Consider the following 24,890-nt stretch of genomic DNA (forward strand, 5'->3'; position numbering starts at 1 on the left):
AAATGAAAGTCTGAAAACTAAAAAGAAGATTTATGCTGGGGTCTCAGGACTGATTCTATAGGATTTATTTGATTAACGATAAGAACATTGAAGACATTTCAGTAGTTTTTGTTGTACAAGGTTAACATCCACTCAGAACATATTCCCTTCATCCATGTTCATTGAAGAACAAGGAACAGTCATCAAAGGTGGAAGAAAAATGAGCAAAGTCATTTCTTGCCACCAGATTCATGCTCTGAATGGGAATATCTTGAAACATCATCATGGATAGCAAGACCTTCCACTTTAGACACACATTTCTCAAGTAAAGAACTATAGAAAAGATCCCTGAAAGTATAGTCTTGGTGTGGTAGTTGTTGTGATCAAGGTGAAGCGTCTTGAAAAGAGCATTTGCACCACCGGTTTGTGTTGCATTCTCAGCATCAACAGTTGTTGCAATCAAATTATGTTAATTATGGAGAATTGCGAGGTTCCTCAAATGAGAAATATGGTCAACGATGCTGGTTGCCAACAGGTAAAATATGACCTAATGCTGGTGGACAGCCATCCATTTTTCAAAGCTGGTTATTTTTGTGGAATTCTACCCCCTTTTAATTATTCTGTGTTTTAGCTATAGACGTATGGGTTGTACCATCAGATTTGTCTTTGTCTTCCGCATCCAGTGGTACCAAGAGTTCGTCTGTGTGATTAACGGTAGCTGAGATAGAGCTGTGTTCGTGAGACGAAGACGGATCCCGAAGGGGCCCAGGCCGGGTCTTTTTTTTACAAAAACATCTGTAGAAACAGAATGGTTTGAATTACAAACTACTAAAACCTATCTATGAAAAGCTGAGACTCTATCGAACATGCACATGTAACATGTTTTGCTCTATGATTCTCACAAGCTACACAAGAGTTGTTATAAGGTACAGGGGTCTTCTACGCAGAAGATCAAAGGAAGGTCAAAGGTTGTCCTGAAAGGAAAATGGTGAAACACCTCATTGTGAAGCTAAATATAAGTGCTAGACATGGAGATAAAGGAAAATCGGTAAACTAAAAAGAAGATTTATGCTGGGGTCTCAGGACTGATTCTATAGGATTTATTTTATTAACGATAATAACATTGAAGACATTTCAGTAGTTTTTGTTGTACATGGTTAACATCCACTCAGAACATATTCCCTTCATCCATGTTCATTGAAGAACAAGGAACAGTCATCAAAGGTGGAAGAAAAATGAGCAAAGTCATTTCTAGCCACCAGATTCATGCTCTGAATGGGAATATCTTGAATCATCATCATGGATAGCGAGACCTTCCACTTTAGACACACATTTCTCAAGTAAAGAACTATAGAAATGATCCCTGAAAGTATAGTCTTGGTGTGGAAGTTGTTGTGATCAAGGTGCAGCGTCTTGAAAAGAGCATTTGCACCACCGGTTTGTGTTGCATTCTCAGCATCAACAGTTGTTGCAATCAAATTATGTTAATTATGGAGAATTGCGAGGTTCCTCAAATGAGAAATATGGTCAACGATGCTGGTTGCCAACAGGTAAAATATGACCTAATGCTGGTGGACAGCCATCCATATTTCAAAGCTGGTTATTTTTGTGGAATTCTACCCCCTTTTAATTATTGTGTGTTTTAGCTATAGACGTATGGGTTGTACCATCAGATTTGTCTTTGTCTTCCGCATCCAGTGGTACCAAGAGTTCGTCTGTGTGATTAACGGTAGCTGAGATAGAGCTGTGTTCGTGAGACGAAGACGGATCCCGAAGGGGCCCAGGCCGGGTCTTTATTTTACAAAAACATCTGTAGAAACAGAATGGTTTGAATTACAAACTACTAAAACCTATCTATGAAAAGCTGAGACTCTATCGAACATGCACATGTAACATGTTTTGCTCTATGATTCTCACAAGCTACACAAGAGTTGTTATAAGGTACAGGGGTCTTCTACGCAGAAGATCAAAGGAAAGGTCAAAGTTTGTCCTGAAAGGGAAATGGTGAAACACCTCATTGTGAAGCTATATATAAGTGCTGGACATGGAGATAAATGAAAGTCAGAAAACTAAAAAGAAGATTTATGCTGGGGTCTCAGGACTGATTCTATAGGATATATTTTATTAACGATAAGAACATTGAAGACATTTCAGTAGTTTTTGTTGTACATGGTTAACATCCAACCAGAACATATTCCCTTCATCCATGTTCATTGAAGAACAAGGAACAGTCATCAAAGGTGGAAGAAAAATGAGCAAAGTCATTTCTAGCCACCAGATTCATGCTCTGAATGGGAATATCTTGAAACATCATCATGGATAGCGAGACCTTCCACTTTAGACAGACATTTCTCAAGTAAAGAACTATAGAAATAATTCTTGAAAGTATAGTCTTGGTGTGGAAGTTGTTGTGATCAAGGTGAAGCATCTTGAAAAGAGCATTTGCACCACCGGTTTGTGTTGCATTCTCAGCATCAACAGTTGTTGCAATCAAATTATGTTAATTATGGAGAATTGCGAGGTTCCTCAAATGAGAAATATGGTCAACGATGCTGGTTGCCAACAGGTAAAATATGACCTAATGTTGGTGGACAGCCATTCATATTTCAAAGCTGGTTATTTTTGTGGAATTCTACCCCCTTTTAATTATTGTGTGTTTTAGCTATAGACGTATGGGTTGTACCATCAGATTTGTCTTTGTCTTCCGCATTCAGTGGTAGCAAGAGTTCGTCTGTGTGATTAACGGTAGCTGAGATAGAGCTGTGTTCGTGAGACGAAGACGGATCCCGAAGGGGCCCAGGCCGGGTCTTTTTTTTTACAAAAACATCTGTAGAAACAGAATGGTTTGAATTACAAACTACGAAAACCTATCTATGAAAAGCTGAGACTCTATTGAACATGCACATGTAACATTTTTTGCTCTATGATGCTCACAAGCTACACAAGAGTTGTTAGAAGTTACAAGGTTCTTCTATGCAGAAGATCAAAGGAAGGTCAAAGGTTGTCCTGAAAGGAAAATGGTGAAAAACCTCATTGTGAAGCTAAATATAAGTGCTGGACATGGAGATAAATGAAAGTCAGAAAACTAAAAAGAAGATTTATGCTGGGGTCTCAGGACTGATTCTATAGGATTTATTTTATTAACGATAAGAACATTGAAGACATTTCAGCAGTTTTTGTAGTACATGGTTAACATCCACTCAGAACATATTCCCTTCATCCATGTTCATTGAAGAACAAGGAACAGTCATCAAAGGTGGAAGAAAAATGAGCAAAGTCATTTCTAGCCACCAGATTCATACTCTGAATGGGAATATCTTGAATCATCATCATGGATAGCGAGACCTTCCACTTTAGACACACATTTCTCAAGTAAAGAACTAAAGAAATTATCCCTGAAAGTATAGTCTTGGTGTGGAAGTTGTTGTGATCAAGGTGAAGTTTCTTGAAAAGAGCATTTGCACCACCGGTTTGTGTTGCATTCTCAGCATCAACAGTTGTTGCAAACAAATTATGTTAATTATGGAGAATTGCGAGGTTCCTCAAATGAGAAATATGGTCAACGATGCTGGTTGCCAACAGGTAAAATATGACCTAATGTTGGTGGACAGCCATTCATATTTCAAAGCTGTTTATTTTTGTGGAATTCTACCCCCTTTTAATTATTGTGTGTTTTAGCTATAGACGTATGGGTTGTACCATCAGATTTGTCTTTGTCTTCCGCATCCAGTGGTACCAAGAGTTAGTCTGTGTGATTAACGGTAGCTGAGATAGAGCTGTGTTCGTGAGACGAAGACGGATCCCGAAGGGGCCCAGGCCGGGTCTTTTTTTTACAAAAACATCTGTAGAAACAGAATGGTTTGAATTACAAACTACTAAAACCTATCTATGAAAAGCTGAGACTCTATCGAACATGCACATGTAACATGTTTTGCTCTATGATGCTCACAAGCTACACAAGAGTTGTTAGAAGGTACAGGGTTCTTCTACGCAGAAGATCAAAGGAAAGTCAAAGGTTGTCCTGAAAGGAAAATGGTGAAACACCTCACTGTGAAGCTAAATATAAGTGCTGGACATGGAGATAAATGAAAGTCAGAAAACTAAAAAGAAGATTTATGCTTGGGTCTCAGGACTGATTCAAAAGGATTTATTTTATTAACGATAAGAACATTGGAGACACTTCAGTAGGTTTTGTTGTACATGGTTAACATCCACTCAGAACATATTCCCTTCATCCATGTTCATTGAAGAACAAGGAACAGTCATCAAAGGTGGAACAAAAATGAGCAAAGTCATTTCTAGCCACCAGATTCATGCTCTGAATGGGAATATCTTGATTCATCATCATGGATAGCGAGACCTTCCACTTTAGACACACATTTCTCAAATAAAGAACTAAAGAAATAATCCCTGAAAGTATAGTCTTGGTGTGGAAGTTGTTGTGATCAAGGTGAAGCATCTTGAAAAGAGCATTCGCACCACCGGTTTGTGTTGCATTCTCAGCATCAACTGTTGTTGCAATCAAATTATGTTAATTATGGAGAATTGTGACGTTCCTCAAATGAGAAATATGGTCAACGATGCTGGTTGCCAACAGGTAAAATATGACCTAATGTTGGTGGACAGCCATTCATATTTCAAAGCCGGTTATTTTTGTGGAATTCTACCCCCTTTTAATTATTGTGTGTTTTAGCTATAGACGTATGGGTTGTACCATCAGATTTGTCTTTGTCTTCCGCATCCAGTGGTACCAAGAGTTCGTCTGTGTGATTAACGGTAGCTGAGATAGAGCTGTGTTCGTGAGACGAAGACGGATCCCGAAGGGGCCCAGGCCGGGTCTTTTTTTTTACAAAAACATCTGTAGAAACAGAATGGTTTGAATTACAAACTACTAAAACCTATCTATGAAAAGCTGAGACTCTATCGAACATGCACATGTAACATGTTTTGCTCTATGATGCTCACAAGCTACACAAGAGTTGTTAGAAGGTACAGGGTTCTTCTACGCAGAAGATCAAAGGAAAGTCAAAGGTTGTCCTGAAAGGAAAATGGTGAAACACCTCATTGTGAAGCTAAATATAAGTGCTGGACATGGAGATAAATGAAAGTCGGAAAACTAAAAAGAAGATTTATGCTGGGGTCTCAGGACTGATTCTATAGGATTTATTTTATTAACGATAAGAACATTGAAGACATTTCAGTAGTTTTTGTTGTACATGGTTAACATCCACTCAGAACATATTCCCTTCATCCAAGTTCATTTAAGAACAAGGAACAGTCATCAAAGGTGGAAGAAAAATGAGCATAGTCATTTCTAGCCACCAGATTCATGCTCTGAACAGGAATATCTTGAATCATCATCATGGATTGCGAGACATGCCACTTCAGACAGACATTTCTCAAGTAAAGAACTATAGAAATGATCCCTGAAAGTATAGTCTTGGTGTGGAAGTTGTTGTGATCAAGGTGAAGCATCTTGAAAAGAGCATTTGCACCACCGGTTTGTGTTGCATTCTCAGCATCAACATTTGTTGCAATCAAATTATGTTAATTATGGAGAATTGCGAGGTTCCTCAAATGAGAAATATGGTCAACGATGCTGGTTGCCAACAGGTAAAATATGACCTAATGTTGGTGGACAGCCATCCATATTTCAAAGCTGGTTATTTTTGTGGAATTCTACCCCCTTTTAATTATTGTGTGTTTTAGCTATAGACGTAGGGGTTGTACCATCAGATTTGTCTTTGTCTTCCGCATCCAGTGGTACCAAGAGTTCGTCTGTGTGATTAACGGTAGCTGAGATAGAGCTGTGTTCGTGAGACGAAGACGGATCCCGAAGGGGCCCAGGCCGGGTCATTTTTTTTACAAAAACATCTGTAGAAACAGAATGGTTTGGATTACAAACTACTAAAACCTATCTATGAAAAGCTGAGACTCTATCGAACATGCACTGGCTCTATGATTTGCTCTATGATGCTCACAAGCTACACAAGAGTTGTTATAAGGTACAGGGGTCTTCTACGCAGAAGATCAAAGGAAAGGTCAAAGTTTGTCCTGAAAGGGAAATGGTGAAAAACCTCATTGTGAAGCTATATATAAGTGCTGGACATGGAGATAAATGAAAGTCAGAAAACTAAAAAGAAGATTTATGCTGGGGTCTCAGGACTGATTCTATAGGATATATTTTATTAACGATAAGAACATTGAAGACATTTCAGTAGTTTTTGTTGTACATGGTTAACATCCAACCAGAACATATTCCCTTCATCCATGTTCATTGAAGAACAAGGAACAGTCATCAAAGGTGGAAGAAAAATGAGCAAAGTCATTTCTAGCCACCAGATTCATGCTCTGAATGGGAATATCTTGAAACATCATCATGGATAGCGAGACCTTCCACTTTAGACACACATTTCTCAAGTAAAGAACTATAGAAATAATTCTTAAAAGTATAGTCTTGGTGTGGAAGTTGTTGTGATCAAGGTGAAGCATCTTGAAAAGAGCATTTGCACCACCGGTTTGTGTTGCATTCTCAGCATCAACAGTTGTTGCAATCAAATTATGTTAATTATGGAGAATTGCGAGGTTCCTCAAATGAGAAATATGGTCAACGATGCTGGTTGCCAACAGGTAAAATATGACCTAATGTTGGTGGACAGCCATTCATATTTCAAAGCTGGTTATTTTTGTGGAATTCTACCCCCTTTTAATTATTGTGTGTTTTAGCTATAGACGTATGGGTTGTACCATCAGATTTGTCTTTGTCTTCCGCATCCAGTGGTACCAAGAGTTCGTCTGTGTGATTAACGGTAGCTGAGATAGAGCTGTGTTCGTGAGACGAAGACGGATCCCGAAGGGGCCCAGGCCGGGTCTTTTTTTTTACAAAAACATCTGTAGAAACAGAATGGTTTGAATTACAAACTACGAAAACCTATCTATGAAAAGCTGAGACTCTATCGAACATGCACATGTAACATGTTTTGCTCTATGATGCTCACAAGCTACACAAGAGTTGTTAGAAGTTACAAGGTTCTTCTATGCAGAAGATCAAAGGAAGGTCAAAGGTTGTCCTGAAAGGAAAATGGTGAAAAACCTCATTGTGAAGCTAAATATAAGTGCTGGACATGGAGATAAATGAAAGTCAGAAAACTAAAAAGAAGATTTATGCTGGGGTCTCAGGACTGATTCTATAGGATTTATTTTATTAACGATAAGAACATTGAAGACATTTCAGCAGTTTTTGTAGTACATGGTTAACATCCACTCAGAACATATTCCCTTCATCCATGTTCATTGAAGAACAAGGAACAGTCATCAAAGGTGGAAGAAAAATGAGCAAAGTCATTTCTAGCCACCAGATTCATGCTCTGAATGGGAATATCTTGATTCATCATCATGGATAGCGAGACCTTCCACTTTAGACACACATTTCTCAAATAAAGAACTATAGAAATAATCCCTGAAAGTATAGTCTTGGTGTGGAAGTTGTTGTGATCAAGGTGAAGCATCTTGAAAAGAGCATTCGCACCACCGGTTTGTGTTGCATTCTCAGCATCAACAGTTGTTGCAATCAAATTATGTTAATTATGGAGAATTGCGAGGTTCCTCAAATGAGAAATATGGTCAACGATGCTGGTTGCCAACAGGTAAAATATGACCTAATGTTGGTGGACAGCCATCCATATTTCAAAGCTGGTTATTTTTGTGGAATTCTACCCCCTTTTAATTATTGTGTGTTTTAGCTATAGACGTATGGGTTGTACCATCAGATTTGTCTTTGTCTTCCGCATCCAGTGGTACCAAGAGTTCGTCTGTGTGATTAACGGTAGCTGAGATAGAGCTGTGTTCGTGAGACGAAGACGGATCCCGAAGGGGCCCAGGCCGGGTCTTTTTTTTACAAAAACATCTGTAGAAACAGAATGGTTTGAATTACAAACTACTAAAACCTATCTATGAAAAGCTGAGACTCTATCAAACATGCACATGTAACATGTTTTGCTCTATGATGCTCACAAGCTACACAAGAGTTGTTAGAAGTTACAAGGTTCTTCTACGCAGAAGATCAAAGGAAGGTCAAAGGTTGTCCTGAAAGGAAAATGGTGAAACACCTCATTGTGAAGCTAAATATAAGTGCTGGACATCGAGATAAATGAAAGTCGGAAAACTAAAAAGAAGATTTATGCTGGGGTCTCAGGACTGATTCTATAGGATTTATTTTATTAACGATAAGAACATTGAAGACATTTCAGTAGTTTTTGTTGTACATGGTTAACATCCACTCAGAACATATTCCCTTCATCCAAGTTCATTTAAGAACAAGGAACAGTCATCAAAGGTGGAAGAAAAATGAGCAAAGTCATTTCTAGCCACCAGATTCATGCTCTGAACAGGAATATCTTGAATCATCATCATGGATTGCGAGACATGCCACTTCAGACAGACATTTCTCAAGTAAAGAACTATAGAAATGATCCCTGAAAGTATAGTCTTGGTGTGGAAGTTGTTGTGATCAAGGTGAAGCATCTTGAAAAGAGCATTTGCACCACCGGTTTGTGTTGCATTCTCAGCATCAACATTTGTTGCAATCAAATTATGTTAATTATGGAGAATTGCGAGGTTCCTCAAATGAGAAATATGGTCAACGATGCTGGTTGCCAACAGGTAAAATATGACCTAATGTTGGTGGACAGCCATCCATATTTCAAAGCTGGTTATTTTTGTGGAATTCTACCCCCTTTTAATTATTGTGTGTTTTAGCTATAGACGTAGGGGTTGTACCATCAGATTTGTCTTTGTCTTCCGCATCCAGTGGTACCAAGAGTTCGTCTGTGTGATTAACGGTAGCTGAGATAGAGCTGTGTTCGTGAGACGAAGACGGATCCCGAAGGGGCCCAGGCCGGGTCATTTTTTTTACAAAAACATCTGTAGAAACAGAATGGTTTGGATTACAAACTACTAAAACCTATCTATGAAAAGCTGAGACTCTATCGAACATGCACTGGCTCTATGATTTGCTCTATGATGCTCACAAGCTACACAAGAGTTGTTATAAGGTACAGGGGTCTTCTACGCAGAAGATCAAAGGAAAGGTCAAAGTTTGTCCTGAAAGGGAAATGGTGAAACACCTCATTGTGAAGCTATATATAAGTGCTGGACATGGAGATAAATGAAAGTCAGAAAACTAAAAAGAAGATTTATGCTGGGGTCTCAGGACTGATTCTATAGGATATATTTTATTAACGATAAGAACATTGAAGACATTTCAGTAGTTTTTGTTGTACATGGTTAACATCCAACCAGAACATATTCCCTTCATCCATGTTCATTGAAGAACAAGGAACAGTCATCAAAGGTGGAAGAAAAATGAGCAAAGTCATTTCTAGCCACCAGATTCATGCTCTGAATGGGAATATCTTGAAACATCATCATGGATAGCGAGACCTTCCACTTTAGACACACATTTCTCAAGTAAAGAACTATAGAAATAATTCTTAAAAGTATAGTCTTGGTGTGGAAGTTGTTGTGATCAAGGTGAAGCATCTTGAAAAGAGCATTTGCACCACCGGTTTGTGTTGCATTCTCAGCATCAACAGTTGTTGCAATCAAATTATGTTAATTATGGAGAATTGCGAGGTTCCTCAAATGAGAAATATGGTCAACGATGCTGGTTGCCAACAGGTAAAATATGACCTAATGTTGGTGGACAGCCATTCATATTTCAAAGCTGGTTATTTTTGTGGAATTCTACCCCCTTTTAATTATTGTGTGTTTTAGCTATAGACGTATGGGTTGTACCATCAGATTTGTCTTTGTCTTCCGCATTCAGTGGTAGCAAGAGTTCGTCTGTGTGATTAACGGTAGCTGAGATAGAGCTGTGTTCGTGAGACGAAGACGGATCCCGAAGGGGCCCAGGCCGGGTCTTTTTTTTTACAAAAACATCTGTAGAAACAGAATGGTTTGAATTACAAACTACGAAAACCTATCTATGAAAAGCTGAGACTCTATTGAACATGCACATGTAACATGTTTTGCTCTATGATGCTCACAAGCTACACAAGAGTTGTTAGAAGTTACAAGGTTCTTCTATGCAGAAGATCAAAGGAAGGTCAAAGGTTGTCCTGAAAGGAAAATGGTGAAAAACCTCATTGTGAAGCTAAATATAAGTGCTGGACATGGAGATAAATGAAAGTCAGAAAACTAAAAAGAAGATTTATGCTGGGGTCTCAGGACTGATTCTATAGGATTTATTTTATTAACGATAAGAACATTGAAGACATTTCAGCAGTTTTTGTAGTACATGGTTAACATCCACTCAGAACATATTCCCTTCATCCATGTTCATTGAAGAACAAGGAACAGTCATCAAAGGTGGAAGAAAAATGAGCAAAGTCATTTCTAGCCACCAGATTCATGCTCTGAATGGGAATATCTTGATTCATCATCATGGATAGCGAGACCTTCCACTTTAGACACACATTTCTCAAATAAAGAACTATAGAAATAATCCCTGAAAGTATAGTCTTGGTGTGGAAGTTGTTGTGATCAAGGTGAAGCATCTTGAAAAGAGCATTCGCACCACCGGTTTGTGTTGCATTCTCAGCATCAACAGTTGTTGCAATCAAATTATGTTAATTATGGAGAATTGCGAGGTTCCTCAAATGAGAAATATGGTCAACGATGCTGGTTGCCAACAGGTAAAATATGACCTAATGTTGGTGGACAGCCATCCATATTTCAAAGCTGGTTATTTTTGTGGAATTCTACCCCCTTTTAATTATTGTGTGTTTTAGCTATAGACGTATGGGTTGTACCATCAGATTTGTCTTTGTCTTCCGCATCCAGTGGTACCAAGAGTTCGTCTGTGTGATTAACGGTAGCTGAGATAGAGCTGTGTTCGTGAGACGAAGACGGATCCCGAAGGGGCCCAGGCCGGGTCTTTTTTTTACAAAAACATCTGTAGAAACAGAATGGTTTGAATTACAAACTACTAAAACCTATCTATGAAAAGCTGAGACTCTATCAAACATGCACATGTAACATGTTTTGCTCTATGATGCTCACAAGCTACACAAGAGTTGTTAGAAGTTACAAGGTTCTTCTACGCAGAAGATCAAAGGAAGGTCAAAGGTTGTCCTGAAAGGAAAATGGTGAAACACCTCATTGTGAAGCTAAATATAAGTGCTGGACTTCGAGATAAATGAAAGTCGGAAAACTAAAAAGAAGATTTATGCTGGGGTCTCAGGACTGATTCTATAGGATTTATTTTGTTAACGATAAGAACATTGAAGACATTTCAGTAGTTTTTGTTGTACATGGTTAACATCCACTCAGAACGTATTCCCTTCATCCATGCTCATTGAAGAACAAGGAACAGTCATCAAAGGTGGAAGAAAAATGAGCAAAGTCATTTCTAGCCACCAGATTCATGCTCTGAACGGGAATATCTTTAAATCATCATGGATAGCGAGACCTTCCACTTTAGACACACATTTCTCAAGTAAAGAACTATAGAAATGATCCCTGAAAGTATAGTCTTGGTGTGGAAGTTGTTGTGATCAAGGTGAAGGATCTTGAAAAGAGCATTTGCACCACCGGTTTGTGTTGCATTCTCAGCATCAACATTTGTTGCAATCAAATTATGTTAATTATGGAGAATTGCGAGGTTCCTCAAATGAGAAATATGGTCAACGATGCTGGTTGCCAACAGGTAAAATATGACCTAATGTTGGTGGACAGCCATCCATATTTCAAAGCTGGTTATTTTTGTGGAATTCTACCCCCTTTTAATTATTGTGTGTTTTAGCTATAGACGTATGGGTTGTACCATCAGATTTGTCTTTGTCTTCCGCATCCAGTGGTACCAAGAGTTCGTCTGTGTGATTAACGGTAGCTGAGATAGAGCTGTGTTCGTGAGACGAAGACGGATCCCGAAGGGGCCCAGGCCGGGTCTTTTTTTTACAAAAACATCTGTAAAAACAGAATGGTTTGAATTACAAACTACTAAAACCTATCTATGAAAAGCTGAGACTCTATCAAACATGCACATGTAACATGTTTTGCTCTATGATGCTCACAAGCTACACAAGAGTTGTTAGAAGTTACAAGGTTCTTCTACGCAGAAGATCAAAGGAAGGTCAAAGGTTGTCCTGAAAGGAAAATGGTGAAACACCTCATTGTGAAGCTAAATATAAGTGCTGGACATCGAGATAAATGAAAGTCGGAAAACTAAAAAGAAGATTTATGCTGGGGTCTCAGGACTGATTCTATAGGATTTATTTTGTTAACGATAAGAACATTGAAGACATTTCAGTAGTTTTTGTTGTACATGGTTAACATCCACTCAGAACGTATTCCCTTCATCCATGCTCATTGAAGAACAAGGAACAGTCATCAAAGGTGGAAGAAAAATTAGCAAAGTCATTTCTAGCCACCAGATTCATGCTCTGAACGGGAATATCTTGAATCATCATCATGGATAGCGAGACCTTCCACTTTAGACACACATTTCTCAAGTAAAGAACTATAGAAATGATCCCTGAAAGTATAGTCTTGGTGTGGAAGTTGTTGTGATCAAGGTGAAGGATCTTGAAAAGAGCATTTGCACCACCGGTTTGTGTTGCATTCTCAGCATCAACATTTGTTGCAATCAAATTATGTTAATTATGGAGAATTGCGAGGTTCCTCAAATGAGAAATATGGTCAACGATGCTGGTTGCCAACAGGTAAAATATGACCTAATGTTGGTGGACAGCCATCCATATTTCAAAGCTGGTTATTTTTGTGGAATTCTACCCCCTTTTAATTATTGTGTGTTTTAGCTATAGACGTATGGGTTGTACCATCAGATTTGTCTTTGTCTTCCGCATCCAGTGGTACCAAGAGTTCGTCTGTGTGATTAACGGTAGCTGAGATAGAGCTGTGTTCGTGAGACGAAGACGGATCCCGAAGGGGCCCAGGCCGGGTCTTTTTTTTACAAAAACATCTGTAGAAACAGAATGGTTTGAATTACAAACTACTAAAACCTATCTATGAAAAGCTGAGACTCTATCAAACATGCACATGTAACATGTTTTGCTCTATGATGCTCACAAGCTACACAAGAGTTGTTAGAAGTTACAAGGTTCTTCTACGCAGAAGATCAAAGGAAGGTCAAAGGTTGTCCTGAAAGGAAAATGGTGAAACACCTCATTGTGAAGCTAAATATAAGTGCTGGACATCGAGATAAATGAAAGTCGGAAAACTAAAAAGAAGATTTATGCTGGGGTCTCAGGACTGATTCTATAGGATTTATTTTGTTAACGATAAGAACATTGAAGACATTTCAGTAGTTTTTGTTGTACATGGTTAACATCCACTCAGAACGTATTCCCTTCATCCATGCTCATTGAAGAACAAGGAACAGTCATCAAAGGTGGAAGAAAAATGAGCAAAGTCATTTCTAGCCACCAGATTCATGCTCTGAACGGGAATATCTTTAAATCATCATGGATAGCGAGACCTTCCACTTTAGACACACATTTCTCAAGTAAAGAACTATAGAAATGATCCCTGAAAGTATAGTCTTGGTGTGGAAGTTGTTGTGATCAAGGTGAAGGATCTTGAAAAGAGCATTTGCACCACCGGTTTGTGTTGCATTCTCAGCATCAACATTTGTTGCAATCAAATTATGTTAATTATGGAGAATTGCGAGGTTCCTCAAATGAGAAATATGGTCAACGATGCTGGTTGCCAACAGGTAAAATATGACCTAATGTTGGTGGACAGCCATCCATATTTCAAAGCTGGTTATTTTTGTGGAATTCTACCCCCTTTTAATTATTGTGTGTTTTAGCTATAGACGTATGGGTTGTACCATCAGATTTGTCTTTGTCTTCCGCATCCAGTGGTACCAAGAGTTCGTCTGTGTGATTAACGGTAGCTGAGATAGAGCTGTGTTCGTGAGACGAAGACGGATCCCGAAGGGGCCCAGGCCGGGTCTTTTTTTTACAAAAACATCTGTAAAAACAGAATGGTTTGAATTACAAACTACTAAAACCTATCTATGAAAAGCTGAGACTCTATCAAACATGCACATGTAACATGTTTTGCTCTATGATGCTCACAAGCTACACAAGAGTTGTTAGAAGTTACAAGGTTCTTCTACGCAGAAGATCAAAGGAAGGTCAAAGGTTGTCCTGAAAGGAAAATGGTGAAACACCTCATTGTGAAGCTAAATATAAGTGCTGGACATCGAGATAAATGAAAGTCGGAAAACTAAAAAGAAGATTTATGCTGGGGTCTCAGGACTGATTCTATAGGATTTATTTTGTTAACGATAAGAACATTGAAGACATTTCAGTAGTTTTTGTTGTACATGGTTAACATCCACTCAGAACGTATTCCCTTCATCCATGCTCATTGAAGAACAAGGAACAGTCATCAAAGGTGGAAGAAAAATGAGCAAAGTCATTTCTAGCCACCAGATTCATGCTCTGAACGGGAATATCTTGAATCATCATCATGGATAGCGAGACCTTCCACTTTAGACACACATTTCTCAAGTAAAGAACTATAGAAATGATCCCTGAAAGTATAGTCTTGGTGTGGAAGTTGTTGTGATCAAGGTGAAGGATCTTGAAAAGAGCATTTGCACCACCGGTTTGTGTTGCATTCTCAGCATCAACATTTGTTGCAATCAAATTATGTTAATTATGGAGAATTGCGAGGTTCCTCAAATGAGAAATATGGTCAACGATGCTGGTTGCCAACAGGTAAAATATGACCTAATGTTGGTGGACAGCCATCCATATTTCAAAGCTGGTTATTTTTGTGGAATTCTACCCCCTTTTAATTATTGTGTGTTTTAGCTATAGACGTATGGGTTGTACCATCAGATTTGTCTTTGTCTTCCGCATCCAGTGGTACCAAGAATTCGTCTATGTGATTAACGGTAGCTGAGATAGAGCTGTGTTTGTGAGACGAAGACGGATCCCGAAGGGGCCCAGGCCGGGTCTTTTTTTTACAAAAACATCTGTAGAAACAGAATGGTTTGAATTACAAACTACTAAAACCTATCTATGAAAAGCTGAGACTCTATCGAACATGCACATGTAACATGTTTTGCTCTATGATGCTCACAAGCTACACAAGAGTAGTTAGAAGTTACAAGGTTCTTCTACGCAGAAGATCAAAGGAAGGTCAAAGGTTGTCCTGAAAGGAAAATGGTGAAACACCTCATTGTGAAGCTAAATATAAGTGCTGGACATGGAGATAAATGAAAGTCGGAAAACTAAAAAGAAGATTTATGCTGGGGTCTCAGGACTGATTCTATAGGATTTATTTTGTTAACGATAAGAACATTGAAGACATTTCAGTAGTTTTTGTTGTACATGGTTAACATCCACTCAGAACAAATTCCCTTCATCCATGCTCATTGAAGAACAAGGAACAGTCATCAAAGGTGGAAGAAAAATGAGCAAAGTCATTTCTAGCCACCAGATTCATGCTCTGAACGGGAATATCTTGAATCATCATCATGGATAGCGAGACCTTCCACTTTTGACACACATTTCTCAAGTAAAGAACTATAGAAATGATCCCTGAAAGTATAGTCTTGGTGTGGAAGTTGTTGTGATCAAGGTGAAGGATCTTGAAAAGAGCATTTGCACCACCGGTTTGTGTTGCATTCTCAGCATCAACATTTGTTGCAATCAAATTATGTTAATTATGGAGAATTGCGAGGTTCCTCAAATGAGAAATATGGTCAACGATGCTGGTTGCCAACAGGTAAAATATGACCTAATGTTGGTGGACAGCCATCCATATTTCAAAGCTGGTTATTTTTGTGGAATTCTACCCCCTTTTAATTATTGTGTGTTTTAGCTATAGACGTATGGGTTGTACCATCAGATTTGTCTTTGTCTTCCGCATCCAGTGGTACCAAGAGTTCGTCTGTGTGATTAACGGTAGCTGAGATAGAGCTGTGTTCGTGAGACGAAGACGGATCCCGAAGGGGCCCAGGCCGGGTCTTTTTTTTACAAAAACATCTGTAGAAACAGAATGGTTTGAATTACAAACTACTAAAACCTATCTATGAAAAGCTGAGACTCTATCGAACATGCACATGTAACATGTTTTGCTCTATGATGCTCACAAGCTACACAAGAGTTGTTAGAAGTTACAAGGTTCTTCTACGCAGAAGATCAAAGGAAGGTCAAAGGTTGTCCTGAAAGGAAAATGGTGAAACACCTCATTGTGAAGCTAAATATAAGTGCTGGACATGGAGATAAATGAAAGTCGGAAAACTAAAAAGAAGATTTATGCTGGGGTCTCAGGACTGATTCTATAGGATTTATTTTGTTAACGATAAGAACATTGAAGACATTTCAGTAGTTTTTGTTGTACAAGGTTAACATCCACTCAGAACATATTCCCTTCATCCATGCTCATTGAAGAACAAGGAACAGTCATCAAAGGTGGAAGAAAAATGAGCAAAGTCATTTCTAGCCACCAGATTCATGCTCTGAACGGGAATATCTTGAATCATCATCATGGATAGCGAGACCTTCCACTTTTGACACACATTTCTCAAGTAAAGAACTATAGAAATGATCCCTGAAAGTATAGTCTTGGTGTGGAAGTTGTTGTGATCAAGGTGAAGGATCTTGAAAAGAGCATTTGCACCACCGGTTTGTGTTGCATTCTCAGCATCAACAGTTGTTGCAATCAAATTATGTTAATTATGGAGAATTGCGAGGTTCCTCAAATGAGAAATATGGTCAACGATGCTGGTTGCCAACAGGTAAAATATGACCTAATGTTGGTGGACAGCCATCCATATTTCAAAGCTGGTTATTTTTGTGGAATTCTACCCCCTTTTAATTATTGTGTGTTTTAGCTATAGACGTATGGGTTGTACCATCAGATTTGTCTTTGTCTTCCGCATCCAGTGGTACCAAGAGTTCGTCTGTGTGATTAACGGTAGCTGAGATAGAGCTGTGTTCGTGAGACGAAGACGGATCCCGAAGGGGCCCAGGCCGGGTCTTTTTTTTACAAAAACATCTGTAGAAACAGAATGGTTTGAATTACAAACTACTAAAACCTATCTATGAAAAGCTGAGACTCTATCAAACATGCACATGTAACATGTTTTGCTCTATGATGCTCACAAGCTACACAAGAGTTGTTAGAAGTTACAAGGTTCTTCTACGCAGAAGATCAAAGGAAGGTCAAAGGTTGTCCTGAAAGGAAAATGGTGAAACACCTCATTGTGAAGCTAAATATAAGTGCTGGACATCGAGATAAATGAAAGTCGGAAAACTAAAAAGAAGATTTATGCTGGGGTCTCAGGACTGATTCTATAGGATTTATTTTATTAACGATAAGAACATTGAAGACATTTCAGTAGTTTTTGTTGTACATGGTTAACATCCACTCAGAACATATTCCCTTCATCCAAGTTCATTTAAGAACAAGGAACAGTCATCAAAGGTGGAAGAAAAATGAGCAAAGTCATTTCTAGCCACCAGATTCATGCTCTGAACAGGAATATCTTGAATCATCATCATGGATTGCGAGACATGCCACTTCAGACAGACATTTCTCAAGTAAAGAACTATAGAAATGATCCCTGAAAGTATAGTCTTGGTGTGGAAGTTGTTGTGATCAAGGTGAAGCATCTTGAAAAGAGCATTTGCACCACCGGTTTGTGTTGCATTCTCAGCATCAACATTTGTTGCAATCAAATTATGTTAATTATGGAGAATTGCGAGGTTCCTCAAATGAGAAATATGGTCAACGATGCTGGTTGCCAACAGGTAAAATATGACCTAATGTTGGTGGACAGCCATCCATATTTCAAAGCTGGTTATTTTTGTGGAATTCTACCCCCTTTTAATTATTGTGTGTTTTAGCTATAGACGTAGGGGTTGTACCATCAGATTTGTCTTTGTCTTCCGCATCCAGTGGTACCAAGAGTTCGTCTGTGTGATTAACGGTAGCTGAGATAGAGCTGTGTTCGTGAGACGAAGACGGATCCCGAAGGGGCCCAGGCCGGGTCATTTTTTTTACAAAAACATCTGTAGAAACAGAATGGTTTGGATTACAAACTACTAAAACCTATCTATGAAAAGCTGAGACTCTATCGAACATGCACTGGCTCTATGATTTGCTCTATGATGCTCACAAGCTACACAAGAGTTGTTATAAGGTACAGGGGTCTTCTACGCAGAAGATCAAAGGAAAGGTCAAAGTTTGTCCTGAAAGGGAAATGGTGAAACACCTCATTGTGAAGCTATATATAAGTGCTGGACATGGAGATAAATGAAAGTCAGAAAACTAAAAAGAAGATTTATGCTGGGGTCTCAGGACTGATTCTATAGGATATATTTTATTAACGATAAGAACATTGAAGACATTTCAGTAGTTTTTGTTGTACATGGTTAACATCCAACCAGAACATATTCCCTTCATCCATGTTCATTGAAGAACAAGGAACAGTCATCAAAGGTGGAAGAAAAATGAGCAAAGTCATTTCTAGCCACCAGATTCATGCTCTGAATGGGAATATCTTGAAACATCATCATGGATAGCGAGACCTTCCACTTTAGACACACATTTCTCAAGTAAAGAACTATAGAAATAATTCTTAAAAGTATAGTCTTGGTGTGGAAGTTGTTGTGATCAAGGTGAAGCATCTTGAAAAGAGCATTTGCACCACCGGTTTGTGTTGCATTCTCAGCATCAACAGTTGTTGCAATCAAATTATGTTAATTATGGAGAATTGCGAGGTTCCTCAAATGAGAAATATGGTCAACGATGCTGGTTGCCAACAGGTAAAATATGACCTAATGTTGGTGGACAGCCATTCATATTTCAAAGCTGGTTATTTTTGTGGAATTCTACCCCCTTTTAATTATTGTGTGTTTTAGCTATAGACGTATGGGTTGTACCATCAGATTTGTCTTTGTCTTCCGCATTCAGTGGTAGCAAGAGTTCGTCTGTGTGATTAACGGTAGCTGAGATAGAGCTGTGTTCGTGAGACGAAGACGGATCCCGAAGGGGCCCAGGCCGGGTCTTTTTTTTTACAAAAACATCTGTAGAAACAGAATGGTTTGAATTACAAACTACGAAAACCTATCTATGAAAAGCTGAGACTCTATTGAACATGCACATGTAACATGTTTTGCTCTATGATGCTCACAAGCTACACAAGAGTTGTTAGAAGTTACAAGGTTCTTCTATGCAGAAGATCAAAGGAAGGTCAAAGGTTGTCCTGAAAGGAAAATGGTGAAAAACCTCATTGTGAAGCTAAATATAAGTGCTGGACATGGAGATAAATGAAAGTCAGAAAACTAAAAAGAAGATTTATGCTGGGGTCTCAGGACTGATTCTATAGGATTTATTTTATTAACGATAAGAACATTGAAGACATTTCAGCAGTTTTTGTAGTACATGGTTAACATCCACTCAGAACATATTCCCTTCATCCATGTTCATTGAAGAACAAGGAACAGTCATCAAAGGTGGAAGAAAAATGAGCAAAGTCATTTCTAGCCACCAGATTCATGCTCTGAATGGGAATATCTTGATTCATCATCATGGATAGCGAGACCTTCCACTTTAGACACACATTTCTCAAATAAAGAACTATAGAAATAATCCCTGAAAGTATAGTCTTGGTGTGGAAGTTGTTGTGATCAAGGTGAAGCATCTTGAAAAGAGCATTCGCACCACCGGTTTGTGTTGCATTCTCAGCATCAACAGTTGTTGCAATCAAATTATGTTAATTATGGAGAATTGCGAGGTTCCTCAAATGAGAAATATGGTCAACGATGCTGGTTGCCAACAGGTAAAATATGACCTAATGTTGGTGGACAGCCATCCATATTTCAAAGCTGGTTATTTTTGTGGAATTCTACCCCCTTTTAATTATTGTGTGTTTTAGCTATAGACGTATGGGTTGTACCATCAGATTTGTCTTTGTCTTCCGCATCCAGTGGTACCAAGAGTTCGTCTGTGTGATTAACGGTAGCTGAGATAGAGCTGTGTTCGTGAGACGAAGACGGATCCCGAAGGGGCCCAGGCCGGGTCTTTTTTTTACAAAAACATCTGTAGAAACAGAATGGTTTGAATTACAAACTACTAAAACCTATCTATGAAAAGCTGAGACTCTATCAAACATGCACATGTAACATGTTTTGCTCTATGATGCTCACAAGCTACACAAGAGTTGTTAGAAGTTACAAGGTTCTTCTACGCAGAAGATCAAAGGAAGGTCAAAGGTTGTCCTGAAAGGAAAATGGTGAAACACCTCATTGTGAAGCTAAATATAAGTGCTGGACTTCGAGATAAATGAAAGTCGGAAAACTAAAAAGAAGATTTATGCTGGGGTCTCAGGACTGATTCTATAGGATTTATTTTGTTAACGATAAGAACATTGAAGACATTTCAGTAGTTTTTGTTGTACATGGTTAACATCCACTCAGAACGTATTCCCTTCATCCATGCTCATTGAAGAACAAGGAACAGTCATCAAAGGTGGAAGAAAAATGAGCAAAGTCATTTCTAGCCACCAGATTCATGCTCTGAACGGGAATATCTTTAAATCATCATGGATAGCGAGACCTTCCACTTTAGACACACATTTCTCAAGTAAAGAACTATAGAAATGATCCCTGAAAGTATAGTCTTGGTGTGGAAGTTGTTGTGATCAAGGTGAAGGATCTTGAAAAGAGCATTTGCACCACCGGTTTGTGTTGCATTCTCAGCATCAACATTTGTTGCAATCAAATTATGTTAATTATGGAGAATTGCGAGGTTCCTCAAATGAGAAATATGGTCAACGATGCTGGTTGCCAACAGGTAAAATATGACCTAATGTTGGTGGACAGCCATCCATATTTCAAAGCTGGTTATTTTTGTGGAATTCTACCCCCTTTTAATTATTGTGTGTTTTAGCTATAGACGTATGGGTTGTACCATCAGATTTGTCTTTGTCTTCCGCATCCAGTGGTACCAAGAGTTCGTCTGTGTGATTAACGGTAGCTGAGATAGAGCTGTGTTCGTGAGACGAAGACGGATCCCGAAGGGGCCCAGGCCGGGTCTTTTTTTTACAAAAACATCTGTAAAAACAGAATGGTTTGAATTACAAACTACTAAAACCTATCTATGAAAAGCTGAGACTCTATCAAACATGCACATGTAACATGTTTTGCTCTATGATGCTCACAAGCTACACAAGAGTTGTTAGAAGTTACAAGGTTCTTCTACGCAGAAGATCAAAGGAAGGTCAAAGGTTGTCCTGAAAGGAAAATGGTGAAACACCTCATTGTGAAGCTAAATATAAGTGCTGGACATCGAGATAAATGAAAGTCGGAAAACTAAAAAGAAGATTTATGCTGGGGTCTCAGGACTGATTCTATAGGATTTATTTTGTTAACGATAAGAACATTGAAGACATTTCAGTAGTTTTTGTTGTACATGGTTAACATCCACTCAGAACGTATTCCCTTCATCCATGCTCATTGAAGAACAAGGAACAGTCATCAAAGGTGGAAGAAAAATTAGCAAAGTCATTTCTAGCCACCAGATTCATGCTCTGAACGGGAATATCTTGAATCATCATCATGGATAGCGAGACCTTCCACTTTAGACACACATTTCTCAAGTAAAGAACTATAGAAATGATCCCTGAAAGTATAGTCTTGGTGTGGAAGTTGTTGTGATCAAGGTGAAGGATCTTGAAAAGAGCATTTGCACCACCGGTTTGTGTTGCATTCTCAGCATCAACATTTGTTGCAATCAAATTATGTTAATTATGGAGAATTGCGAGGTTCCTCAAATGAGAAATATGGTCAACGATGCTGGTTGCCAACAGGTAAAATATGACCTAATGTTGGTGGACAGCCATCCATATTTCAAAGCTGGTTATTTTTGTGGAATTCTACCCCCTTTTAATTATTGTGTGTTTTAGCTATAGACGTATGGGTTGTACCATCAGATTTGTCTTTGTCTTCCGCATCCAGTGGTACCAAGAGTTCGTCTGTGTGATTAACGGTAGCTGAGATAGAGCTGTGTTCGTGAGACGAAGACGGATCCCGAAGGGGCCCAGGCCGGGTCTTTTTTTTACAAAAACATCTGTAGAAACAGAATGGTTTGAATTACAAACTACTAAAACCTATCTATGAAAAGCTGAGACTCTATCAAACATGCACATGTAACATGTTTTGCTCTATGATGCTCACAAGCTACACAAGAGTTGTTAGAAGTTACAAGGTTCTTCTACGCAGAAGATCAAAGGAAGGTCAAAGGTTGTCCTGAAAGGAAAATGGTGAAACACCTCATTGTGAAGCTAAATATAAGTGCTGGACATCGAGATAAATGAAAGTCGGAAAACTAAAAAGAAGATTTATGCTGGGGTCTCAGGACTGATTCTATAGGATTTATTTTGTTAACGATAAGAACATTGAAGACATTTCAGTAGTTTTTGTTGTACATGGTTAACATCCACTCAGAACGTATTCCCTTCATCCATGCTCATTGAAGAACAAGGAACAGTCATCAAAGGTGGAAGAAAAATGAGCAAAGTCATTTCTAGCCACCAGATTCATGCTCTGAACGGGAATATCTTTAAATCATCATGGATAGCGAGACCTTCCACTTTAGACACACATTTCTCAAGTAAAGAACTATAGAAATGATCCCTGAAAGTATAGTCTTGGTGTGGAAGTTGTTGTGATCAAGGTGAAGGATCTTGAAAAGAGCATTTGCACCACCGGTTTGTGTTGCATTCTCAGCATCAACATTTGTTGCAATCAAATTATGTTAATTATGGAGAATTGCGAGGTTCCTCAAATGAGAAATATGGTCAACGATGCTGGTTGCCAACAGGTAAAATATGACCTAATGTTGGTGGACAGCCATCCATATTTCAAAGCTGGTTATTTTTGTGGAATTCTACCCCCTTTTAATTATTGTGTGTTTTAGCTATAGACGTATGGGTTGTACCATCAGATTTGTCTTTGTCTTCCGCATCCAGTGGTACCAAGAGTTCGTCTGTGTGATTAACGGTAGCTGAGATAGAGCTGTGTTCGTGAGACGAAGACGGATCCCGAAGGGGCCCAGGCCGGGTCTTTTTTTTACAAAAACATCTGTAAAAACAGAATGGTTTGAATTACAAACTACTAAAACCTATCTATGAAAAGCTGAGACTCTATCAAACATGCACATGTAACATGTTTTGCTCTATGATGCTCACAAGCTACACAAGAGTTGTTAGAAGTTACAAGGTTCTTCTACGCAGAAGATCAAAGGAAGGTCAAAGGTTGTCCTGAAAGGAAAATGGTGAAACACCTCATTGTGAAGCTAAATATAAGTGCTGGACATCGAGATAAATGAAAGTCGGAAAACTAAAAAGAAGATTTATGCTGGGGTCTCAGGACTGATTCTATAGGATTTATTTTGTTAACGATAAGAACATTGAAGACATTTCAGTAGTTTTTGTTGTACATGGTTAACATCCACTCAGAACGTATTCCCTTCATCCATGCTCATTGAAGAACAAGGAACAGTCATCAAAGGTGGAAGAAAAATGAGCAAAGTCATTTCTAGCCACCAGATTCATGCTCTGAACGGGAATATCTTGAATCATCATCATGGATAGCGAGACCTTCCACTTTAGACACACATTTCTCAAGTAAAGAACTATAGAAATGATCCCTGAAAGTATAGTCTTGGTGTGGAAGTTGTTGTGATCAAGGTGAAGGATCTTGAAAAGAGCATTTGCACCACCGGTTTGTGTTGCATTCTCAGCATCAACATTTGTTGCAATCAAATTATGTTAATTATGGAGAATTGCGAGGTTCCTCAAATGAGAAATATGGTCAACGATGCTGGTTGCCAACAGGTAAAATATGACCTAATGTTGGTGGACAGCCATCCATATTTCAAAGCTGGTTATTTTTGTGGAATTCTACCCCCTTTTAATTATTGTGTGTTTTAGCTATAGACGTATGGGTTGTACCATCAGATTTGTCTTTGTCTTCCGCATCCAGTGGTACCAAGAATTCGTCTATGTGATTAACGGTAGCTGAGATAGAGCTGTGTTTGTGAGACGAAGACGGATCCCGAAGGGGCCCAGGCCGGGTCTTTTTTTTACAAAAACATCTGTAGAAACAGAATGGTTTGAATTACAAACTACTAAAACCTATCTATGAAAAGCTGAGACTCTATCGAACATGCACATGTAACATGTTTTGCTCTATGATGCTCACAAGCTACACAAGAGTAGTTAGAAGTTACAAGGTTCTTCTACGCAGAAGATCAAAGGAAGGTCAAAGGTTGTCCTGAAAGGAAAATGGTGAAACACCTCATTGTGAAGCTAAATATAAGTGCTGGACATGGAGATAAATGAAAGTCGGAAAACTAAAAAGAAGATTTATGCTGGGGTCTCAGGACTGATTCTATAGGATTTATTTTGTTAACGATAAGAACATTGAAGACATTTCAGTAGTTTTTGTTGTACATGGTTAACATCCACTCAGAACAAATTCCCTTCATCCATGCTCATTGAAGAACAAGGAACAGTCATCAAAGGTGGAAGAAAAATGAGCAAAGTCATTTCTAGCCACCAGATTCATGCTCTGAACGGGAATATCTTGAATCATCATCATGGATAGCGAGACCTTCCACTTTTGACACACATTTCTCAAGTAAAGAACTATAGAAATGATCCCTGAAAGTATAGTCTTGGTGTGGAAGTTGTTGTGATCAAGGTGAAGGATCTTGAAAAGAGCATTTGCACCACCGGTTTGTGTTGCATTCTCAGCATCAACATTTGTTGCAATCAAATTATGTTAATTATGGAGAATTGCGAGGTTCCTCAAATGAGAAATATGGTCAACGATGCTGGTTGCCAACAGGTAAAATATGAC

The 24,890-nt window shown here is 38.7% G+C and overlaps 25 non-coding genes across 25 annotated transcripts; all 25 read right to left on the reverse strand.

Annotated features, from left to right (window-relative positions):
* Nucleotides 1–127: 127 nt before the first annotated feature.
* On the reverse strand, nt 128–343 carry LOC129856226 (small nucleolar RNA U3). The gene has a single exon (XR_008759641.1). It is a non-coding gene; the product is annotated as a small nucleolar RNA U3 (small nucleolar RNA).
* Nucleotides 344–1,142: 799 nt separating this feature from the next.
* On the reverse strand, nt 1,143–1,358 carry LOC129856348 (small nucleolar RNA U3). The gene has a single exon (XR_008759754.1). It is a non-coding gene; the product is annotated as a small nucleolar RNA U3 (small nucleolar RNA).
* An 800-nt stretch (nt 1,359–2,158) lies between these two features.
* LOC129856303 (small nucleolar RNA U3) lies at nt 2,159–2,374 on the reverse strand. Its single transcript, XR_008759713.1, has one exon. It is a non-coding gene; the product is annotated as a small nucleolar RNA U3 (small nucleolar RNA).
* An 800-nt stretch (nt 2,375–3,174) lies between these two features.
* Nucleotides 3,175–3,390, reverse strand: LOC129856281 (small nucleolar RNA U3). Its single transcript, XR_008759692.1, has one exon. It is a non-coding gene; the product is annotated as a small nucleolar RNA U3 (small nucleolar RNA).
* Nucleotides 3,391–4,189: 799 nt separating this feature from the next.
* LOC129856282 (small nucleolar RNA U3) lies at nt 4,190–4,405 on the reverse strand. Its single transcript, XR_008759693.1, has one exon. It is a non-coding gene; the product is annotated as a small nucleolar RNA U3 (small nucleolar RNA).
* An 800-nt stretch (nt 4,406–5,205) lies between these two features.
* LOC129856228 (small nucleolar RNA U3) lies at nt 5,206–5,421 on the reverse strand. The gene has a single exon (XR_008759643.1). It is a non-coding gene; the product is annotated as a small nucleolar RNA U3 (small nucleolar RNA).
* Nucleotides 5,422–6,222: 801 nt separating this feature from the next.
* Nucleotides 6,223–6,438, reverse strand: LOC129856307 (small nucleolar RNA U3). The gene has a single exon (XR_008759717.1). It is a non-coding gene; the product is annotated as a small nucleolar RNA U3 (small nucleolar RNA).
* Nucleotides 6,439–7,238: 800 nt separating this feature from the next.
* LOC129856241 (small nucleolar RNA U3) lies at nt 7,239–7,454 on the reverse strand. Its single transcript, XR_008759656.1, has one exon. It is a non-coding gene; the product is annotated as a small nucleolar RNA U3 (small nucleolar RNA).
* A 799-nt stretch (nt 7,455–8,253) lies between these two features.
* Nucleotides 8,254–8,469, reverse strand: LOC129856384 (small nucleolar RNA U3). The gene has a single exon (XR_008759786.1). It is a non-coding gene; the product is annotated as a small nucleolar RNA U3 (small nucleolar RNA).
* Nucleotides 8,470–9,270: 801 nt separating this feature from the next.
* LOC129856308 (small nucleolar RNA U3) lies at nt 9,271–9,486 on the reverse strand. Its single transcript, XR_008759718.1, has one exon. It is a non-coding gene; the product is annotated as a small nucleolar RNA U3 (small nucleolar RNA).
* Nucleotides 9,487–10,286: 800 nt separating this feature from the next.
* LOC129856242 (small nucleolar RNA U3) lies at nt 10,287–10,502 on the reverse strand. The gene has a single exon (XR_008759657.1). It is a non-coding gene; the product is annotated as a small nucleolar RNA U3 (small nucleolar RNA).
* Nucleotides 10,503–11,301: 799 nt separating this feature from the next.
* LOC129856274 (small nucleolar RNA U3) lies at nt 11,302–11,515 on the reverse strand. Its single transcript, XR_008759686.1, has one exon. It is a non-coding gene; the product is annotated as a small nucleolar RNA U3 (small nucleolar RNA).
* A 799-nt stretch (nt 11,516–12,314) lies between these two features.
* LOC129856256 (small nucleolar RNA U3) lies at nt 12,315–12,530 on the reverse strand. The gene has a single exon (XR_008759670.1). It is a non-coding gene; the product is annotated as a small nucleolar RNA U3 (small nucleolar RNA).
* Nucleotides 12,531–13,329: 799 nt separating this feature from the next.
* LOC129856275 (small nucleolar RNA U3) lies at nt 13,330–13,543 on the reverse strand. Its single transcript, XR_008759687.1, has one exon. It is a non-coding gene; the product is annotated as a small nucleolar RNA U3 (small nucleolar RNA).
* A 799-nt stretch (nt 13,544–14,342) lies between these two features.
* Nucleotides 14,343–14,558, reverse strand: LOC129856221 (small nucleolar RNA U3). The gene has a single exon (XR_008759636.1). It is a non-coding gene; the product is annotated as a small nucleolar RNA U3 (small nucleolar RNA).
* A 799-nt stretch (nt 14,559–15,357) lies between these two features.
* LOC129856213 (small nucleolar RNA U3) lies at nt 15,358–15,573 on the reverse strand. Its single transcript, XR_008759628.1, has one exon. It is a non-coding gene; the product is annotated as a small nucleolar RNA U3 (small nucleolar RNA).
* A 799-nt stretch (nt 15,574–16,372) lies between these two features.
* Nucleotides 16,373–16,588, reverse strand: LOC129856350 (small nucleolar RNA U3). Its single transcript, XR_008759756.1, has one exon. It is a non-coding gene; the product is annotated as a small nucleolar RNA U3 (small nucleolar RNA).
* Nucleotides 16,589–17,387: 799 nt separating this feature from the next.
* Nucleotides 17,388–17,603, reverse strand: LOC129856385 (small nucleolar RNA U3). Its single transcript, XR_008759787.1, has one exon. It is a non-coding gene; the product is annotated as a small nucleolar RNA U3 (small nucleolar RNA).
* An 801-nt stretch (nt 17,604–18,404) lies between these two features.
* On the reverse strand, nt 18,405–18,620 carry LOC129856309 (small nucleolar RNA U3). The gene has a single exon (XR_008759719.1). It is a non-coding gene; the product is annotated as a small nucleolar RNA U3 (small nucleolar RNA).
* Nucleotides 18,621–19,420: 800 nt separating this feature from the next.
* Nucleotides 19,421–19,636, reverse strand: LOC129856243 (small nucleolar RNA U3). The gene has a single exon (XR_008759658.1). It is a non-coding gene; the product is annotated as a small nucleolar RNA U3 (small nucleolar RNA).
* Nucleotides 19,637–20,435: 799 nt separating this feature from the next.
* Nucleotides 20,436–20,649, reverse strand: LOC129856276 (small nucleolar RNA U3). Its single transcript, XR_008759688.1, has one exon. It is a non-coding gene; the product is annotated as a small nucleolar RNA U3 (small nucleolar RNA).
* A 799-nt stretch (nt 20,650–21,448) lies between these two features.
* LOC129856257 (small nucleolar RNA U3) lies at nt 21,449–21,664 on the reverse strand. Its single transcript, XR_008759671.1, has one exon. It is a non-coding gene; the product is annotated as a small nucleolar RNA U3 (small nucleolar RNA).
* A 799-nt stretch (nt 21,665–22,463) lies between these two features.
* On the reverse strand, nt 22,464–22,677 carry LOC129856278 (small nucleolar RNA U3). Its single transcript, XR_008759689.1, has one exon. It is a non-coding gene; the product is annotated as a small nucleolar RNA U3 (small nucleolar RNA).
* A 799-nt stretch (nt 22,678–23,476) lies between these two features.
* Nucleotides 23,477–23,692, reverse strand: LOC129856222 (small nucleolar RNA U3). Its single transcript, XR_008759637.1, has one exon. It is a non-coding gene; the product is annotated as a small nucleolar RNA U3 (small nucleolar RNA).
* Nucleotides 23,693–24,491: 799 nt separating this feature from the next.
* LOC129856215 (small nucleolar RNA U3) lies at nt 24,492–24,707 on the reverse strand. The gene has a single exon (XR_008759630.1). It is a non-coding gene; the product is annotated as a small nucleolar RNA U3 (small nucleolar RNA).
* Nucleotides 24,708–24,890: the final 183 nt, after the last annotated feature.

This window comes from Salvelinus fontinalis, chromosome 5, assembly GCF_029448725.1.
Source record: "Salvelinus fontinalis isolate EN_2023a chromosome 5, ASM2944872v1, whole genome shotgun sequence".
NCBI lineage: Eukaryota > Metazoa > Chordata > Actinopteri > Salmoniformes > Salmonidae > Salvelinus > Salvelinus fontinalis.